Source organism: Aethina tumida, chromosome 3 (genome assembly GCF_024364675.1).
Source record: "Aethina tumida isolate Nest 87 chromosome 3, icAetTumi1.1, whole genome shotgun sequence".
In the NCBI taxonomy this organism is placed as follows: Eukaryota; Metazoa; Arthropoda; class Insecta; order Coleoptera; family Nitidulidae; genus Aethina; species Aethina tumida.
The window spans coordinates 2995142-3014221 of NC_065437.1; the positions used below are offsets into that span (position 1 = coordinate 2995142).

The 19080-nt window shown below is 28.4% G+C and overlaps 2 protein-coding genes across 4 annotated transcripts in view; one reads left to right on the forward strand and one right to left on the reverse strand.

Annotated features, from left to right (window-relative positions):
- Positions 1-19080, forward strand: part of LOC109603008 (autophagy-related protein 16-1) — a 566938-nt gene that overhangs the window by 173329 nt on the left and 374529 nt on the right. The gene's annotated exons all lie outside the window — the stretch shown is intronic.
- LOC109604430 (uncharacterized) overlaps positions 1-19080 on the reverse strand; it is a 177392-nt gene that overhangs the window by 157366 nt on the left and 946 nt on the right. The window contains exon 2 of the mRNA XM_049965152.1: positions 2106-2138. The gene's annotated coding sequence lies outside the window, so the exon portion shown is untranslated. The remainder of the gene's footprint in view (positions 1-2105; positions 2139-19080) is intronic.

Here is a 19080-nt window from a genome sequence, read left to right on the forward strand (position 1 = left end):
ATATCCAAAAAATTATTATTAATAGATAATTATCATAATATTTATCTAATTATAATACTGATCAAAAATTGATAATTATCCCATTAACTATAAAATTTTAATCATGATTAAATTTATTATAATTATATAGATAGAAATAAAATTTTATCAAATCTGATATTTATTGCAATTATCTGATAATTTTCAAAATTTGTTACATAATTATTAAATATTGATATAATTATTAAATATTGATAATTACCACAATCAAAAAAACTGATTTATAATAAATATCTGATAATTTACACACTTTTGTAAACATACAGATCATTATTAAATAGTGATAATTATAAAATTTTAGTCAATATGAATGATAATTATTTAAATAAAAATAAAATTTCTGAATAGTCTGATATTTATAATAAATATATCATAGTTATTCTGAAACTATTAAATATTGAATATTAACAATTTTATTGTTAATTATCTAAATCTCTGTCAAGATTTTATAATGTTCCAGATAATTATAAAGTTTTAATTATTAAATTTATTTATTGATAATTTTTTATAATTCCATTGATATTGAATTTTTCAATTTCAAATTCTAAAACATCTGATATCTGATTTGATGATTACCAAATTATCATAATTATTTTCCACATCAAAAGGCAATTATCTTGTTAACTATATAATTTACTATATAATTATAGATATCTGTCAAATTTATCAAAAATTAATAATACAGTTATCTATCTATCTATCAAATTTTGGTAATTATTCAGATAAATTACAAATTTTAAGTATTATTTATATAGATTTCATTTTCTTGATATGGAAAAAACTATCAAAAAGTTGATAATTATTAAAATTTTATAATCGTCTTTATAATTAACAAAAATAGACAATTATCAAAAATTTATAATTATCCAAAGAAGATAATTTTGAATAAACAAATATTTGATAATAATAATAAATACGTATTTAATTTAATGAATATTTTCAATAATAATTGCCAACGATAAACTAAAAGACCAACTTTGCATCTGGCTCAGGAGGGTAACAATTCTAATTGACATCCATTCTCCTCCACAAACACAATTCGACCGCGAATTATGAAAACAGAATTGCGACGCAACACGACACCGACATCAACAATAATCATGAGAAACATTTTCTAGGCCGCCGACTCGCTGGCAAAGAAAAAAAAAATAACAATAAAAGAAACGGCGTCCTGTCACTTTCGTCGTCGCCGTCGAACGCCAAAAAACGACACGAGCTACAAACGCAGCCGATACACCAGTTACGCGAATTGTGTCAGTGTGCTTTATGTACCGAAAAAAACCAGATTCACACGACTCAACCCAATAAGAATTTTTCGGAACGCGTAAAACACGTACCCGTAATGGTACTACAAGGCAATTTCAACGGGTTAGTGTCCCAGATGCGATTGCATGTCGCATTTTGTGTGCCGAAAGAATTACCAACCATTCTTTGTCTTTGTGCCTCGGAGACTTGAGTCTAATCATTGATTTGACGTACTGCTTGGTGGTACTAGTCTCACGGTAGTTAGGTGTATGAATTCGACCACCACAATATAAATTCAGGCGGGACCAGTCGGGTGGCTCAATGAATACAAAATAATGAATCTAGATTTGAAATATATTGTCCGGTAACGTTCCCATTCTTACGTGAGCCACGGAAAAATTAACATTAACCGTTAAACTGGGTACACACACATTTTCCCACACGATGTATAATCGATTATGATGTACATACACAACATTATTTGCTCGTACTGTTAGTTCTTTTCATTAAGGTAGCAATTTTTTAATTAAATCTAATGCAGTTCCGGTAGTTGATGTATTCTGATGCACACACTTTAACTCATCAACTTGGCGTGCATGTGCACGCTTGCTTTATTTTCTATTAATTAACAACACCATGCCTCAACATTATACTTGTCTCGTTTTGTCTAGACTTGTATGCTTTTCGATTACCCTTGTATAAGTGTCGGGTACACGCGAAGAATTCGTTGCTTCCGGCCCAGAGGAGGAAGTTACCTCCATAACGACAATGGCCAACTAAGACCTATGAGCTGAATATTAAAATAATCAATTGTGACTTACCAACTCCAAATCAAAGAACGTAGTGGCTTTATCCTGAAACAAATAAAGAATATTATTAGTCTGCTGACTTAAGATAGTGTCAATTTTTTGCCCCATAAATACGGTCCATAATGTGGGGGTTTAGAAATTAGATCTGCTGACAGGGGATGTGTGTGTGTGTGTGTTGGCTGAGCCGCCGCGTAATCAAAACATAAATACGACCGGATCGAAATCCAATGGAGTAGCTGAGATTTCGGCCTCCCGGATTGCCGTAGACGGCGTAAGCCCCGAAATTACTTAGTGCGGAGGAATTTAAGGGTGGATCAGCGGTCCTGATGGGGGGATTCGCATTCCGGACATTCCGAATAACAAATATAAATTACGTTCGCATTGACAAACGGCGGGACCACCCATTATTGGTGGGCCTGGCTAATTCGCCTTTTCTAAGACAATTGGGGGGGCGACCCTTAATCGAGGATATGATAACAGTTCCTCCACATATTCTTGTCAACATCCAATAAATGGGGCAGGTGAGGGACTTGCACAAGACAATTTTAAGGACGGTTCATCAGATAGTTCAAGTGGGAGCCCTAATTTCCCTTTCATCCTCATCAAAGTCTTGTTTAAGTCAAGGAAGGTGAGATGCAGCACTTGTTTTGAGGTTGCATGCACCTTCTCCATGATTTAAATGGCTGCAGCCCACAACTTGAGCCAAATGCAACTTGACACTTGCCTCCGTTAAAGGTCTCCATCGTCAAAACCGACCTGTCGCATTAGCCAAGGTTGGAAGGAAGTCGTGCAGCTCAAACCGCCATTTCCAACCTATTAAGAAAATATAAATCAGCACGCTAATGCCGATGAGCAGATGGCCGGATGATTGCCGGGGACAGACGGACGAACGACTCTTTAGCAATTTTGATCGATGCCCCATCGCATTCCGCACACCCCCGCTTTATCGCCCATTGGCCACGGATTCTTCGTTGCCCGACGTGAATTTATAATGTGTGTTCGCGGTATGGGTTTAATGTATGGCTACGAATTCAAATTACTTAGTGTCGGTTTTTCTTTTCTTCCTCTTCGTTTCGGCTTTCATTCCGCACATAAAATACCAGTTTGGATTCATGGTGAAAACAATTTCCTTGCTACGGATGAACTTTTGAACCGCGTTTCTTGCTTTTTGTTTGGCTTGCCTTCCAGTTGGACTCGGTGAATGAAAGATAATATCTTCTCGCAATGGCTCTATCTAATAAATATCGTATTATTGCCTTATTAATAATTATAAATTAAAGACGCAAACAGGATACAATGATCTTATCTTAAGCTAATACTGGACAAAAACTGGACGGAAGATTATACAATTAAAAACTCGATGGTTTTGGCTTCGTTGATTTCCATTATTGTTATAGTTATTATTTAGAAAAATGTCAATGTACACATAATTACGTTGGTTTTTGTTTCCAGGTAAGTGATCATTACAATATGATCAGTACCATCAGATCTAGCGGAGGGTACGTCTAATTTCAGTAAGTTTGTGATGCGTGAACGAAATTACAAAAAGTCTCATCAGTAAACAATAAAGAATTAAAGCCGGCTTTAACAAGATTCATTCATTATTTAACGTATTTTATCCATGAATAAAATTGATTTCTTGCATGAAGGTTTTATGAGGTAAATTAGCAGCTTCAGCAACTAAATAAATATTAAAGATGATTACTTAAAAAAATGATGGCGGAAAGACATTATAAATTGTATTAATTGAAGAGATCAATTAAGTCCTAAGACGATTTACCAAAGAGTAAAGTTTCTAATGGATATCTTCATAAAGAATGTTTTATTAGTGAGTGATAAAGAAGACTATAAACTTTATTATTAGGGACTAATTAACTTTGATGACGAATGTCCTGAAAATGATGTAATTTTTCAAAAGAATAAAGTTTATAATGGACTTCTCTAACTTAACATCTTCATCAATTAAATGACTAATAAAGGAACAGGTGATACTAAAATTGATTAAGGAGGCTTCATAAACTGTATTAATTGAAGGAATCAATTAACTTTGAAAACAATTGTCCTGAAAGTGATTTCATTTTACCAAAGAGTAAAGTTTATAATAGAGTTGTGTGTGAAGAAGATTTTGATACAATTTCATCCAGTAAACGACTTTTAAAGGAAACAGGTGATGGTAAAGTTGATGAAGAATACTTCATAAACTGTATTAATTGAAGAAATCATTTAACTTTGAAGACAATTGTCCTGGAAGTGATTTAACTTTATCAAAAAGTAAAGTTTTTAATAGACTTTTGTTTGAAGAAGATTTTTATGTAAGTTCATCTACTAAACGACTATTAAAGGAAACAGGTGATGGTAAAATTGCTGAAGAATATTTCATAAACTATATTAATTGAAGAAATCAACTAACTTTGAAGACAATTGTCCTGAAAGTGATTTAACTTTATCAAAGAGTAAAGTTTATTATAGACTTCTGTCTGAAGAAGATTTTTATGTAAGTTCATCCACTAAAAGTCTCTCAAAGAAAACAAGTGATGATAAAATTGATGAAGAAAATTTCATAAACTACGCTAATTGAAAAAATCAATTAACTATGAAGACAATTGCCCTGAAAGTGATTTAACATTATCAAAGAGTAAAGTTTATAATAGATTTTTGTCTCAAGAAGATTTTTATGTAAGTTCATCTACTAAGCCACTATAAAAGAAAACAGGGGATGGTAGAATGGATGAAGAAGATTTCAAAAACTATATTAATTGAAAAAATCAATTAACTTTGAAGACAATTGTCATGAAAGTGATTTAATTTCATCAAAGAGTAAAGTTTATAATAGATTTCTGTCTGAAGAAGATTTTTATGTAAGTTCATCCACTAAACGACTATCAAAGAAAACAAGTGATGGTACAATTGATGAAGAAGATTTCATAAACTATACTAATTGAAAAAATCAATTAACTATGAAGACAATTGTCCTGAAAGTGATATAACTTTACCAAAGAGTAAAAGTTTATAATAGACTTCTGTCTCAAGAAGATTTTTATGAAAGATCATCTACTAAACCACTATAAAAGAAAACAGGGGATGAAAATTGATGAAGAAGATTTCAAAAACTATATTAATTGAAGAAATCAATCAATCAAGACTTGTGTCTCAAGAAGATTTTGATATCATTTCATCCACTAAAGGATTATTATTGATGAAGAAGAAAAACTCATAAACTGTATTAATTGAAGACATGAATTGACAATTGTCCTGAAAGTGACTTAATTTTACGAAAGAGTAAAGTTTATAATAAAATGTCTGAAGAAGATTTTGGTATAATTTCATTCACTAAACGAATATTAAAGAAAACAGATGAAGAAGATATCATAAGATACCATATTCATTGAAGAGATCAATTAAATTTGACAAAGGTATATCAAATATTTTGCCAAATATTCTTTTAGGACTAATACTAAATATCAATCATATAATTAACTGATAAAAGTATTAAAATAATAGTGTCTTTGACCTATGAATAAATGAAAGAGTCATAATGTAAAGTCGGTAAAAAGCATCTTGGAAATTTTTTAACATTAAATAATTGTGGAATTGAGGATTAAGTGAATTTATTACCAAAGAAAAGTTGAACTTTTTGTTTTACTCAAAGAGCAACAATTTCAACAAGCTACCATCAAGAATTATCATTACTTAGTATTTCCTCATGAGCAGGTAAAAAGTTGAAAATTGCATTATTATGTTGCGTAGCCATACAAAATTACAAAAAAAAAAGGAAGACTGCTGTTTAATGTCATAAAGGCGGCCCTAGAATAAATCTCTGCCCGGTTACATGTTTCATTGAGACTCTTAGATAACAGTACTGGTACGCAGTGGTAATAAATTTGTTTGTCCGACAACCAATACTGATAAAAACAAGTGATTGACGATGTGAATAAATTACATTGCCGCAAGAGTGTTTCCTTTGCAAAAGACGTTAGCAGGCATCCGTCAGGCATCACTGTTAAATTGCAAGGAACAACGAAAAAACACTAATAGATAATATTTGCACTATCGTATCAATATCGGTTGCGGTTGCCACGAATTGGCATTTGTCCTTTGTACTCCTATATTATAACAGGCATGTACCTGCCACCGCAACACAGTCCGATATCTCGATGCCTTTCCCACATTCGCCTCTCCCCGCGGGGTTATGTCACCCGATATACGAATGCGTGCCACGGTTCGAGGATCCGACAAGGGGCATTAGTCCGTTGAACATCCGAAGCCCCGTTGAGAGCGTGATCTTTCGGCCGGCTACCGTTCGTCCCCAGTCAACCACCTTTACCCCTTGACCGCACGCTGATTTCGAATCAGCGCTGGCTGCCCAACCACCGGTCACATTTAGGAACGAAGGAACACCATCATCAACGCTGCGTTCCAATACGAAATGGAGCATCACGTTGTGCAGCCAGTTCCAGTGCTCCCTACCTCCGGACCGTCGCTGATATAAATTATGTTCCCCAGGAATTCTATTATCGACATTTGCATTTATTACTATTGTTACTAAACAATAATATTGTGCTTTAAGCACGACCACTTCAACAATGTTGTGTATTTCTCTTAGTCATACTATTAAATCAACTAATATTTTCATTGTCAGGACTGCACTCTTCTGCATTTTTCCTCTGCCATTCAGCAGGATGGTTCCCATGCTTCATCGCCCGATCATTTTTTCCTGCCGTTCTCCATAAGGGCTAATGATTCGTGCCTCGGTGGTGAGGCATTGTACCGAAGCAGGCTGCGTCACTTTGTTCTGCCAACGTTCGTTATTAATTATTAGGTGTAAGAGAAGTAAGAACACAAAATCTCCGCCATTAAATTAATCGAAAACATAATTAAGCGAAACTGATTATTTAGTGCAAGTAATTGTCAATTGTTCAATAAAGTTTTAGCACGACCGCGGCCGTTCACGGAGCATCAATAAGTTTCCCGATTTTTCCGCCAACGGATATAGTTTATCACCGCCGCCGCGGCATTGTCATTTGTAATGTTGGTACGCCGTGATCCATGGCGGCGACCCGGTCGGAACTCGGTCTCCGCAATGCATCACTTTCACCTTTATTAAGCGCCATTGTAATTACCATAATGGTAGTTATGTCCGATATCTTTTTCCGCTCCGGTCCATTCACGGCCCAAGGAATATGCGGTCGGTATTTGTTGTTTTACGTTTCGATGGATGACACAATCATTCACTCGGCGGTCGGGCCTTTGGGCCACGGTGCTAGAGTCGAAATGGAAATTTTAATGGTGGATATTGATGAAGAAATTATCAGGAAGAGCTTTGTCTTCTTTGTCATTCATCCAGTGAATGTAGGTGTTAAATAATGTTAAATAAATGTTTGATAAAATTAAATCACCATAATTGGACTCTTCAATTGATATAGCTTATGAAGTCTTCTTTATCAATTTCACCATCACCTTCTTTAACAGTCGTTTAATCGATGAACTTATATCAAAATCTTCTTTAATTAGAAGTCTATTACAAACTTTACTCTACTTTACTAATATTAAAACACTTTTCAATGTTAATTGATATCTCCCATTAATTTAGCTTAAGTCTTCTTCATCAATTTTACCATCACTTATTTTATTTAATAATTAATTTAATTTAATAAGTAATTCTAGTAATTTTTAGTTCTCAAAGAATATTTAGTAAAATATTTTATATAACTTCATCAAGATTATTTTATCCACAGCTTCAAGAGAATTATAACTAGATAACTACAACTTTTTGGAATATTTTTATTGAATAATTATGACTGATATTCAGAAACTGTTAATTTTATTAGTAATTTAAAAAAATACTGATATATCTTCATTAAAACTATTATTATTTTATCCATAGCTTCAAGGAATTTTTATGTCGATAATTTTTTGTAGCACTTTTATTAATTAATCATAAGATTAACATTCAGAAATTATTAGTTGTCAAAGAATATTTAATAAAATATTTGATATAGCTTCAAGATTATTTTATCCATGGCTTTAAAAAAAATTATAAATAGTTTACTTATATAATTTTGTCTAACACATTCATTGATTTTATTATTGATATTCAAAATCGGTTTGTTTTAGTAGTAATTTTAAAAAAATATTCGATATAGCTTCATTAAAACTATTGAAGATTATTTTATCCATAGCTTCAAGGAAATTATAACTACATAACTACAACTTTTTGGAATATTTTTATGAAATAATTATGATTGACACTCAGAAATTGTTAATTTTATTAGTGGTTTAAAAAAAAATGATATATCTTTATTAAAACAATGGAAGATCATTTTATCCACAGCTTCCAGGTATTTATATGTCGATAACATTTTTTCTAATACTTTTATTAATCAATCATATAACTGACATTCAAAAACTATTAGTCAAAAACATATTATTTGGAACATTTAGTAAAATATTTGATATAGCTTCAAGATTATCTTATCCATGGCTTTAAAGAAAATATAAGCAGTTTATTTTTGTCTAATTTGATGATTGACAATTATAAAATGTTGGTTTTATTAGTAATTATATAAAAATATTTAATAAAACTATTGAAGATTATTTTATCTATAGCTTCAAAGAATTTATAAGTCGATTTTTATATTATTTTTATGGATGGTAGCTTCAAAGACATTACAAGGTGATTATTTAGATTTCCAGTAAAACTTGATTGATTTAATGATTGATAATCAATTAGGTCCAAAAAGAATATATATTATATATGATACAGCTTCACAAAAGCTAAAGTTCATTGTTTAGAAAATTACTTTTAGTGGTAATCATTGACAAATAATAAATCCCGACTCTCTATTTATTCGTTGTTATTCATTTGTAACCCAACAAGCCAACAATCCATAAATTACACAGTCCCAGTGTTAAATTCTGAATAACTCTCTACCTGCGCCAACAAAAGAAACCACACTGACAAAAGAATGTGTCTGGGCACGTGGCAGGCGATAATATACAAGTTCTGAGACGAGCTGTTATTTTGTCAGTAGGTTATGGTAGCGGCCGGTTGTTTAAACAAGTGATGGATGACATGCGTGTAATAATTGTTTGTTTATGGGCCCGTTTTTTCCATCGTGATTCGCCTTCGTCTGATTTTGTTCCGAGATAAATTGATGGCTATCTGATATTGTGTAATGTTCGACGAGATAAACCATAAAAACACACATAAAAAAGCCTGTTTGGAGTCTTTACATATGTTCTCGGATAATGTGCGGCGTATGACGGATTAATTAATTTGATACTACGCTTTTCCTGGCTGCCACTTTGGTTGTGAAATATTTTTATAGGCCGAAGTTCCACCAAAAATTTAAGGGTACCGTTAGTGGTTTTTGTCAAGTTACATCAGACAATTATCCGTCAGAACAGGTGCTTAATATGACAAATAACACATGGTTATTTATGGGCTCAACAATTGAACAAGTGTGCCATCAAAAATGATTACAGTAGACGTGTTTAAACCATTAGTTGTCAAAGAATATTTAATAAAATATTTCACCAGATTATTTTATCCATGGTTTTAAAGAAATTATAATTTGTTTACTCAAATTTTGTTAAAAACATTGATTGATTTAATGACTGACATTCAAATACTGTTAATTTTATTAGTGATTTTATAAAGATACTGATATAGTTTCATTAAAACTATTGAAAATTATTTTATCCATAGCTTCAAGGAAATTATAATTAGATAACTTTAATTTTTTGTATTACTTTTATTGATTAATTGTATTATTAACATTCAGAAACTATTAGTTGTCAAAGAATATTCAGTAAAACATTTGATATAGCTTCACAAGAATATTTTATCCATGGCTTTAAAGAAATTGTAAGTTGTTTACTTAAGTTTTGTTAAAAACATTGATTGATTTGATGATTGACATTCAAAAACTGTGAATTTTATTGGTGTTTTTAGAAAAATATTGATATAGTTTCATTAAAACTATTGAAAATTATTTTATCCATAGCTTCAAGGAAATTATAATTAGATAACTTTAATTTTTTGTATTACTTTTATTGATTAATTGTATTATTAACATTCAGAAACTATTAGTTGTCAAAGAATATTTAGTAAAACATTTGATATAACTTCACAAGAATATTTTATCCATGGCTTTAAAGAAATTATAAGTTGTTTACTTAAGTTTTGTTAAAAACATTGATTGATTTGATGACTGACATCCAAAAACTGTGAATTTTATTGGTGTTTTTAGAAAAATATTGATATAGTTTCATTAAAACTATTGAAGATTATTTTATCCATAGCTTCAAGGAAATTATAATTAGATAACTTTAATTTTTTGTATTACTTTTATTGATTAATTGTATTATTAACATTCAGAAACTATTAGTTGTCAAAGAATATTTAGTAAAACATTTAATATAGCTTCACAAGATTATTTTATCCATGACTTTAAAGAAATTATAAGTTGTTTACTTAAATTTTGTCAAAAACATTGATTGATTTGATGACTGACATTCAAAAACTGTGAATTTTATTGGTGTTTTTAGAAAAATATTGATGTAGTTTCATTAAAACTATTGAAGATTATTTTATCCATAGCTTCAAGGAAATTATAATTAGATAACTTTAATTTTTTGTATTACTTTTATTGATTAATTGTATTATTAACATTCAGAAACTATTAGTTCTCAAAGAATATTTAGTAAAACATTTAATATAGCTTCACAAGATTATTTTATCCATGGCTTTAAAGAAATTATAAGTTGTTTACTTAAATTTTGTCAAAAACATTGATTGATTTGATGACTGGCATTCAAAAACTGTGAATTTTATTGGTGTTTTTAGAAAAATATTGATATAGTTTCATTAAAACTATTGAAAATTATTTTATCCATAGCTTCAAGGAAATTATAATTAGATAACTTTAGTTTTTTTGTATTACTTTTATTGATTAATTGTATTATTAACATTCAGAAACTATTAGTTGTCAAAGAATATTTAGTAAAACATTTGACATAGCTTCACAAGATTCTTTTATCCATGGCTTTAAAGGAATTATAAGTTGTTTACTTAAATTTTGTCAAAAACATTGATTGATTTGATGACTGGCATTCAAAAATTGTGAATTTTATTGGTGTTTTTAGAAAAATATTGATATAGTTTCATTAAAACTATTGAAAATTATTTTATCCATAGCTTCAAGGAAATTATAATTACATAACTTTAATTTTTTGTATTACTTTTATTGATTAATTGTATGATCAACATTCAAAAACTATTAATTGTCAAAGAATATTTAGTAAAACATTTGACATAGCTTCACAACATTCTTTTATCCATAACTTTAAAGAAATTATAAGTTGTTTACTTAAATTTTGTCAAAAACATTGATTGATTTGATGACTGGCATTCAAAAACTGTGAATTTTATTGGTGTTTTTAGAAAAATATTGATATAGTTTCATTAAAACTATTGAAAATTATTTTATCCATAGCTTCAAGGAAATTATAATTAGATAACTTTAATTTTTTTGTATTACTTTTATTGATTAATTGTATTATTAACATTCAGAAACTATTAGTTGTCAAAGAATATTTAGTAAAACATTCGACATAGCTTCACAAGATTCTTTTATCCATGGCTTTAAAGAAATTATAAGTTGTTTACATAAATTTTGTCAAAAACATTGATTGATTTGATGGCTGACATTCAAAAACTGTGAATTTTATTGGTGTTTTTAGTAAAATATTGATATAATTTCATTAAAACTATTGAAAATTATTTTATCCATAGCTTCAAGGAAATTATAATTAGATAACTTTAATTTTTTTGTATTACTTTTATTGATTAATTGTATTATTAACATTCAGAAACTATTAGTTGTCAAAGAATATTTAGTAAAACATTTGACATAGCTTCACAAGATTCTTTTATCCATGGCTTTAAAGAAATTATAAGTTGTTTACATAAATTTTGTCAAAAACATTGATTGATTTGATGACTGGCATTCAAAAACTGTGAATTTTATTGGTGTTTTTAGAAAAATATTGATATAGTTTCATTAAAACTATTGAAAATTATTTTATCCATAGCTTCAAGGAAATTATAATTAGATAACTTTAATTTTTTTGTATTACTTTTATTGATTAATTGTATTATTAACATTCAGAAACTATTAGTTGTCAAAGAATATTTAGTAAAACATTTAATATAGCTTCACAAGATTATTTTATCCATGGCTTTAAAGAAATTATAAGTTGTTTACTTAAATTTTGTCAAAAACATTGATTGATTTGATGACTGACATTCAAAAACTGTGAATTTTATTGGTGTTTTTAGAAAAATATTGATATAGTTTCATTAAAACTATTGAAAATTATTTTATCCATAGCTTCAATGAAATTATAATTATATAACTTTAATTTTTTGTACAACTTTAATTGTTTGGAATCTATGATTATGGTAGACGTGTAGAAACACTAATAAACATTGTAATAATTGAAAAGTTATGTGTTATGTGACAGTGTGGCTAATTGATGTGCATGTTACAAGCTGTAACATAACCAAAGATTGAACCGCTAATGTAAATTGAACGTCTTATCTTAAAGGTGACATTTATTTACAAGCGTAGAGGTAAAACAGACATTTAAATTTATCAAAATAGTAGCGTACAAACATTAGAGCCGATGTAAGGAAAATAAAAATGCAAATTATCCCCATTTACCATAAAAGTTAGATGCGTTATCTAAACAATTCCGAAAAAAGAAAAAACCCAGCATCCATTTACAGAGATTTAAATGCACAATTAAGGAAATGTAATGTGCAGGAACATAAATATAAACGTAATCATTTCGCTAAAAACACGAAATACCAACCAACCACAAGATGAATTATGGCCGCCTGGATAATTTCATTAAGTCTTCATCTACAGTTAATCAATATTGTTTAACTGGCATCAAATAAAATTATGGGCGAGAGGTGATGCATGTAAACCTTACGATTGCCTTTATCAGCACCGTGCAATTACCGGCACAAACAGGTACGCCAGTTCGTGCGTATTGATTTTTATGGGTCAACATCATGGTGTGTCAAAATTTCCTGCCATTGATGCCATTAATAATTTCATACAGCCAATATATATGAAAATGTGATTAAAACGTATGCCGGCATGAATACAACGGCCAATTAATATCGGCCAAATTGGCCATTACCATTTTAATGAAGTTTTTGAGATTGAAAATGCGTCGACGCATCGGTACGGTGACATGGTATATTTTTCGTGCTTTTATGGAAGGAACATATGCCTCACGGAACGGTACGCCGTTTAATAAAGGTCGTCTAACAGACATGTCGTTAATAACGGGCACTTGTAAATGGTTCCAGTAGGCGAATACGATCGTATGTTAATTCTCATGTGCTGGTCTTTATTTTGGTACCTAAATGACGATCATCAATCGATGATTGGCTTTGTTAACGGTTAATTTAACCTTTAAACTGAGTCACTGCCAAAAAAAAAACAACAAAATAGTAAATAAATTTATGTTTATAGTGACTAAGACCGTGTGAATGTCATAATAAATAAAATTACAAGTGGGAGATGTGCCAGAAATTATTCGGTTGTTGACTCAGAATAACTTAAAACTTAAGTTCCTAATCGATTACTAATAGAAGAAATTGTTTCCACTATTATTGTTTAAAAATCTAAGCTTATGTTCATTTTGGTACCACCATGCCTCAGGCTTATGATAATCAATCGATGATTGGCTTCGTTAACTGTTAGTCTGATATTTAAATCGATTAACTATCGTTAAAAAAGTAAATAAATTTATTTTTATAATGACTAAGACCGTGTGAATGACATAATAAATAAAACTACAAGTGGCTCTTGATGTACTGGAAATTATTCAGTTGTTGACACGGAATAACTTGAACTGATGTTCATCACTTACTGAGACTAGCACTGATTTTAAGATGAGAAATAAAGATCATTGATCTTGGTAGTTACTTTCCATTGCTTTTTCTCCTCTGTGGTTTATAACCATAAGTTAATTCCAAAGTGTTGGTGCTTATTTTGGTAGTACCGTACCTCAGGCTGATAGTTCTCAATAGATGATTGGCTTTGTTAATGTTTAAATTGAGTTACTACCCCAAATTAGGTAAATAAATTTATTCTCATGATGATTAAGACTGTGAGAATGTCACAATAAATAAAACTATAAGTGGAAGATGACGTACCAGAAATTATTCAGTTGTTGACACAGAATAACATAAAACTGAAATTCATAATCACTTACTAATACCAGTACAAATTTCAACATGAGAGAGATGGACTCCAAGTTATTTTTAACAAATTATATAAAGATCATTGATCTTGGTAGTCACTTTCCATTACTTTTTCTCCTCTGTGGTTTATAACCATAAGTTAATTTCAAAATGTTGATGCTTATTTTGGTAGTACCGTACCTCAGGCTGATAGTTCTCAATAGATGATTGGCTTTGTTAATGTTTAAATTGAGTTACCACCCCAAAATAGGTAAATAAATTTATTCTCATGGTGATTAAGACTGTGAGAATGTCACAAGAAATAAAACTATAAGTGGAAGATGACGTACCAGAAATTATTCAGTTGTTGACACAGAATAACATAAAACTGAAGTTCATAATCACTTACTAATACCAGTACAAATTTTAACATGAGAGAGATGGACTCCAAGTTATTTTTTAACAAATTATATAAAGATAATTGATTTTGGTAGTTACTTTTCATTGTTTTTTCTCCACTGTGGTTTATAACCATAAGTTAATTTCAAAGTGTTGGTACTTATTTTGGTAGTACCGTACCTCAGACTGATAGTTTTCAATAGATGATTGGCTTTGTTAATGATTAGTCTAATGTTTAAATTGAGTTACTACCCCAAATTAGGTAAATAAATTTATTCTCATGATGATTAAGACTGTGAGAATGTCACAATAAATAAAACTATAAGTGGAAGATGATGTACCAGAAATTATTCAGTTGTTGACACAGAATAACATAAAACTGAAGTTCATAATGACTTACTATTACTGGTACAAATTTCAACATGAGAGATGGATTCCAAGTTATTTTTTAATAAATTATATAATGATCATTGATCTTGGTAGTTACTTTTTTTCTTTGTGTTTTTTCTCCATTGTGGTTTATAACCATAAGTTAATTTCAAAGTGTTGGTACTTATTTTGGCAGCACCATACTTCAGGCTGATAGTTTTCAATCGATGATTGGCTTTGTTAATGATAAGCCTAATGTTTAAATTGAGTTACTACCCCAAATTAGGTAAATAAATTTATTCTCATGATGATTAAGACTATGAGAATATCACAATAAATAAAATTATAAGTGGTAAGTACCATAAATTATTCATTAATTGACACAGAATAACATAAAACTGAAGTTCATGATCGATTAGTAATACAGAACACCAGTGATGGACTCCAAGTTATTTTTTAGCAAATTATACAAAGATCATTGATCCTGGTAGTTACTTTCCATTGTTTTCTCCACTGTCGTTTAAATAATTAAGTTTTTAAACATGTGTTATGTTAATTTCAAGGTGCCTGTTTTGGTAGTACTGTGCCTCAGGCTAACGGTGATCAATCGATGATAACTGTTTATCCAACGTTTAAATTTATTAACAACCGAAAAAAGGTAAATAAATTTAACGTCATAACGTGAACGTCATAATAAATAAAACTAAATAAGTAGAAGTTATTCGGTTGTTGACACAGAAGGACATAAAAGTGAAGTTCATAATCGACCACCATTAGAATTAACTTTCAATTCTTCCATTCATTAATAACTCGTATTGAACAGTCGCAGTGTGTGCACAAGCATGGTTTTCAACCACAGACATGGGCGTTGAGTTATTTTTTAACAAATCATATAATAACCATTGTGCCCGGTAGTTATTCCCCATTGTTTCCACCATTGTCGTTTAAATAACTAAGTTTGTACCATTACCCAGACGCCGTTTCAAGCAGGTTGTTGATCTTCATCCGAAAACAAGAAAAAAATGGAGGCTGATCTAATTATCAGATTTCAGGGCGTTTTTATTTACGGCACAATTTATCCTAATTGACATTATCGTTACCAGTTATCAATCGGACGACGGTTTTTCTAAACAGGTGTTTTCGCATTTTTCCAGCCGCAACAGAAATCATAATTGAACGGGCTCAAGGACTTACAAGTACAGGTTATTGATGTACATTTATGAATTAAACATGGAAACCATAAATGAGGGTGAACGTGATAAACACAACTTAAAACTGAAGCTATTATTCATTTTAATAATCGTATTCCATTTGTTGTTGGGTCGTGTTCCATTGACTAGATTCACTAAGTTCACTTTCAAGGCTTTTTAAAAATTCAAGTATGCATTATGAAACTATTACGGGGCCATAATGATATAGGTATTCGGATGCAAAAACTTCATCGCACAGAACGGGAGGCCGTCAGCCGTAAAAATATGGGGCTCATTCATTTATGGTATAAACAATAACTTTCAACACTTTGCTACAAAAAAATTATTTATGGGCAAGAAGAGAATACATCTTCGTTGGGTTTTTGGCCAATTAATTAATTAATTAATTTCTACACAAAATATTTAGTTCATTAAAAATTTCAGCAGGATTATTTTAGCAGGATTAATATAATAACATTTATTGTAACAAAAATGAAAATAATTCAATTCAAATAACAATTAAAATGAAAAATTACCTTTTAACATTACAACTGATTTAACGATATTTTAGGGCTTGATATTAATTAATAAAAATACATTAAATTAAAATATCCATGTCGAAAATATATATTGTTTGTTGGACTTCCTTAATTAAATTTATATATTCGATTATTGTTTCCATAATAAAGTTTTCAATTTCACAATTTTATGGCAAAATTTATTTCTAACCAATATGCAAATAATTAATTAATACAATTAATTTCTGATATAAATTTCAAATATAAATATTTTTACATTAAAAATTACGTAATAAATGTAACATAAATAACTATAATTATAATCAATATATTATTAATATTATTTGTTTCAATTTATTCATACACATATAATATTAATTATTTTGTTATATTAAAAATTAAATATATTAAAATAAAATGGATATTTTATAGATTTTTAATTGTTATTTAGCAGCAATTAGGTTCTACGAGTCACAAAGCAGGAATAATTTTACTGCTAAAATTTACCAAGCATCTCTGTAACAATACTAAACTTCTTTATTATAAAACTACATTTAAATTTCCTTTCTTAATTTTTTTGTAAGTTATTTAATGTTTCATAAAGTTGTTTAAATAAAATTTAGTTTTTAATTTCAATATTATAAAGTTTATTAATATTAACAAAAAATACTAAAATTAACACTTGAATTGTTTACAACATTATACAAGAGAAATATAATATTTTGTTTATATTACATTATTACTGTAAAAATAATAAAAAATATATTATAAAATTTTATAAATTTCATATTTATTTATGTTTTTTCAATAAATTGTCTTTTTACAGTTATCAATAGTTTCATAAAACATATTTTTAGTAAAATTCATTTCAATTTCGTTTAACTATCAATTTCCAATGTAGTAAGTAATAAACGAATTATAAATTTAAACATAAATATTTGAAAATTTTAATAAGAATTATTTTTTATTTCTGTTTATTGTTCATTGAATAATTATTTGTACTATTTACTGAAATATATTCTTATATTGTAATATTTAATATAAATTTAATTAGAATCATTTTTATTTCAGTTTGTTAAGTAAATAATTATTGTTTTTTGTTTCAATATATTATCTAATAAATAATCATTATTTTAAAGATTTATTTGTTGTAATTTAAAATTTTTAAAATATTTACAGATATTTACTTTTGTAATTGTAATATTGGAAAAATTTTTATAAGAATATTTTGTTATTTCAGTTTCTTGTTCAATAAATAATTATTATTTTGTAGGATTTATATGTATATTTTTAAAATTTTTAAAATATTGACAGACATTAATTTTTTAAGCTTACATTTGGTAAAATTTTAATAAGAATTATTTTTTATTTTAATTTATTCCTTAATAAATAATTATTATATTTAAAATAGAAATTTATTCTTATAATTGTTATATTTAATAAAATTTTAATAAGAATAATTTTTTTTTTCAGTTTATTGTTCAATAAATAGTTATTATTTTATAAGATTTATTTGTACACAATTAAAATTTTTAGAATATTTACAAATACTCATTTTTGTAATGGTATTTTTAACAAAATTTTAATAAAAATCAATTTTTATTTCAGTTTATTGCTCAATAAATAATTATTATTTTGTAAAATTTAGTTGTACAAATTTAATATTTTTAAGATATTTACAGATATTTAATATTTGAAAATTTTTATAAGAATTATTTTTTATTTGAATTTATCACTTATTACTAAATAAATAATTATTAATATTAAGATTTATTTGTACATTTTAAAATTTTAAGAACATTTTCATTCATTTTGAAGCTTTGTATTTTTACTGTGAAATTAAATTTGCCTTAAGTTTTCCTATTATTTATTTCCAAAGTATTTTTTTTATTTTTATATTTTGTTTAATTTGAGCAATAATTATTGAAAATAATAAATAATGATAGTTTAAGACTAAAAAACTGTTTATCAATATAATTTATTAATTTATATAAGTTTTCATAAAAAAAATATTTTTTCCACTTTTAACAGTTAAATATAATTACATAAAATGTGTAATTATTAGTTATTTTATTTAATAAATAAAAAAGTGACTAAAATTCTTCCTTTTATAAACAGATTATATTTAATTTAGAAGATATTTTCTCTATTTTATTTCTCTCATTATTTTGCCTGAGAATTCTTTCAAAATTTCTAGAAGTACTTTTTTAATTTTAAAAATTTGATATTTTAAAATATTTTTAACT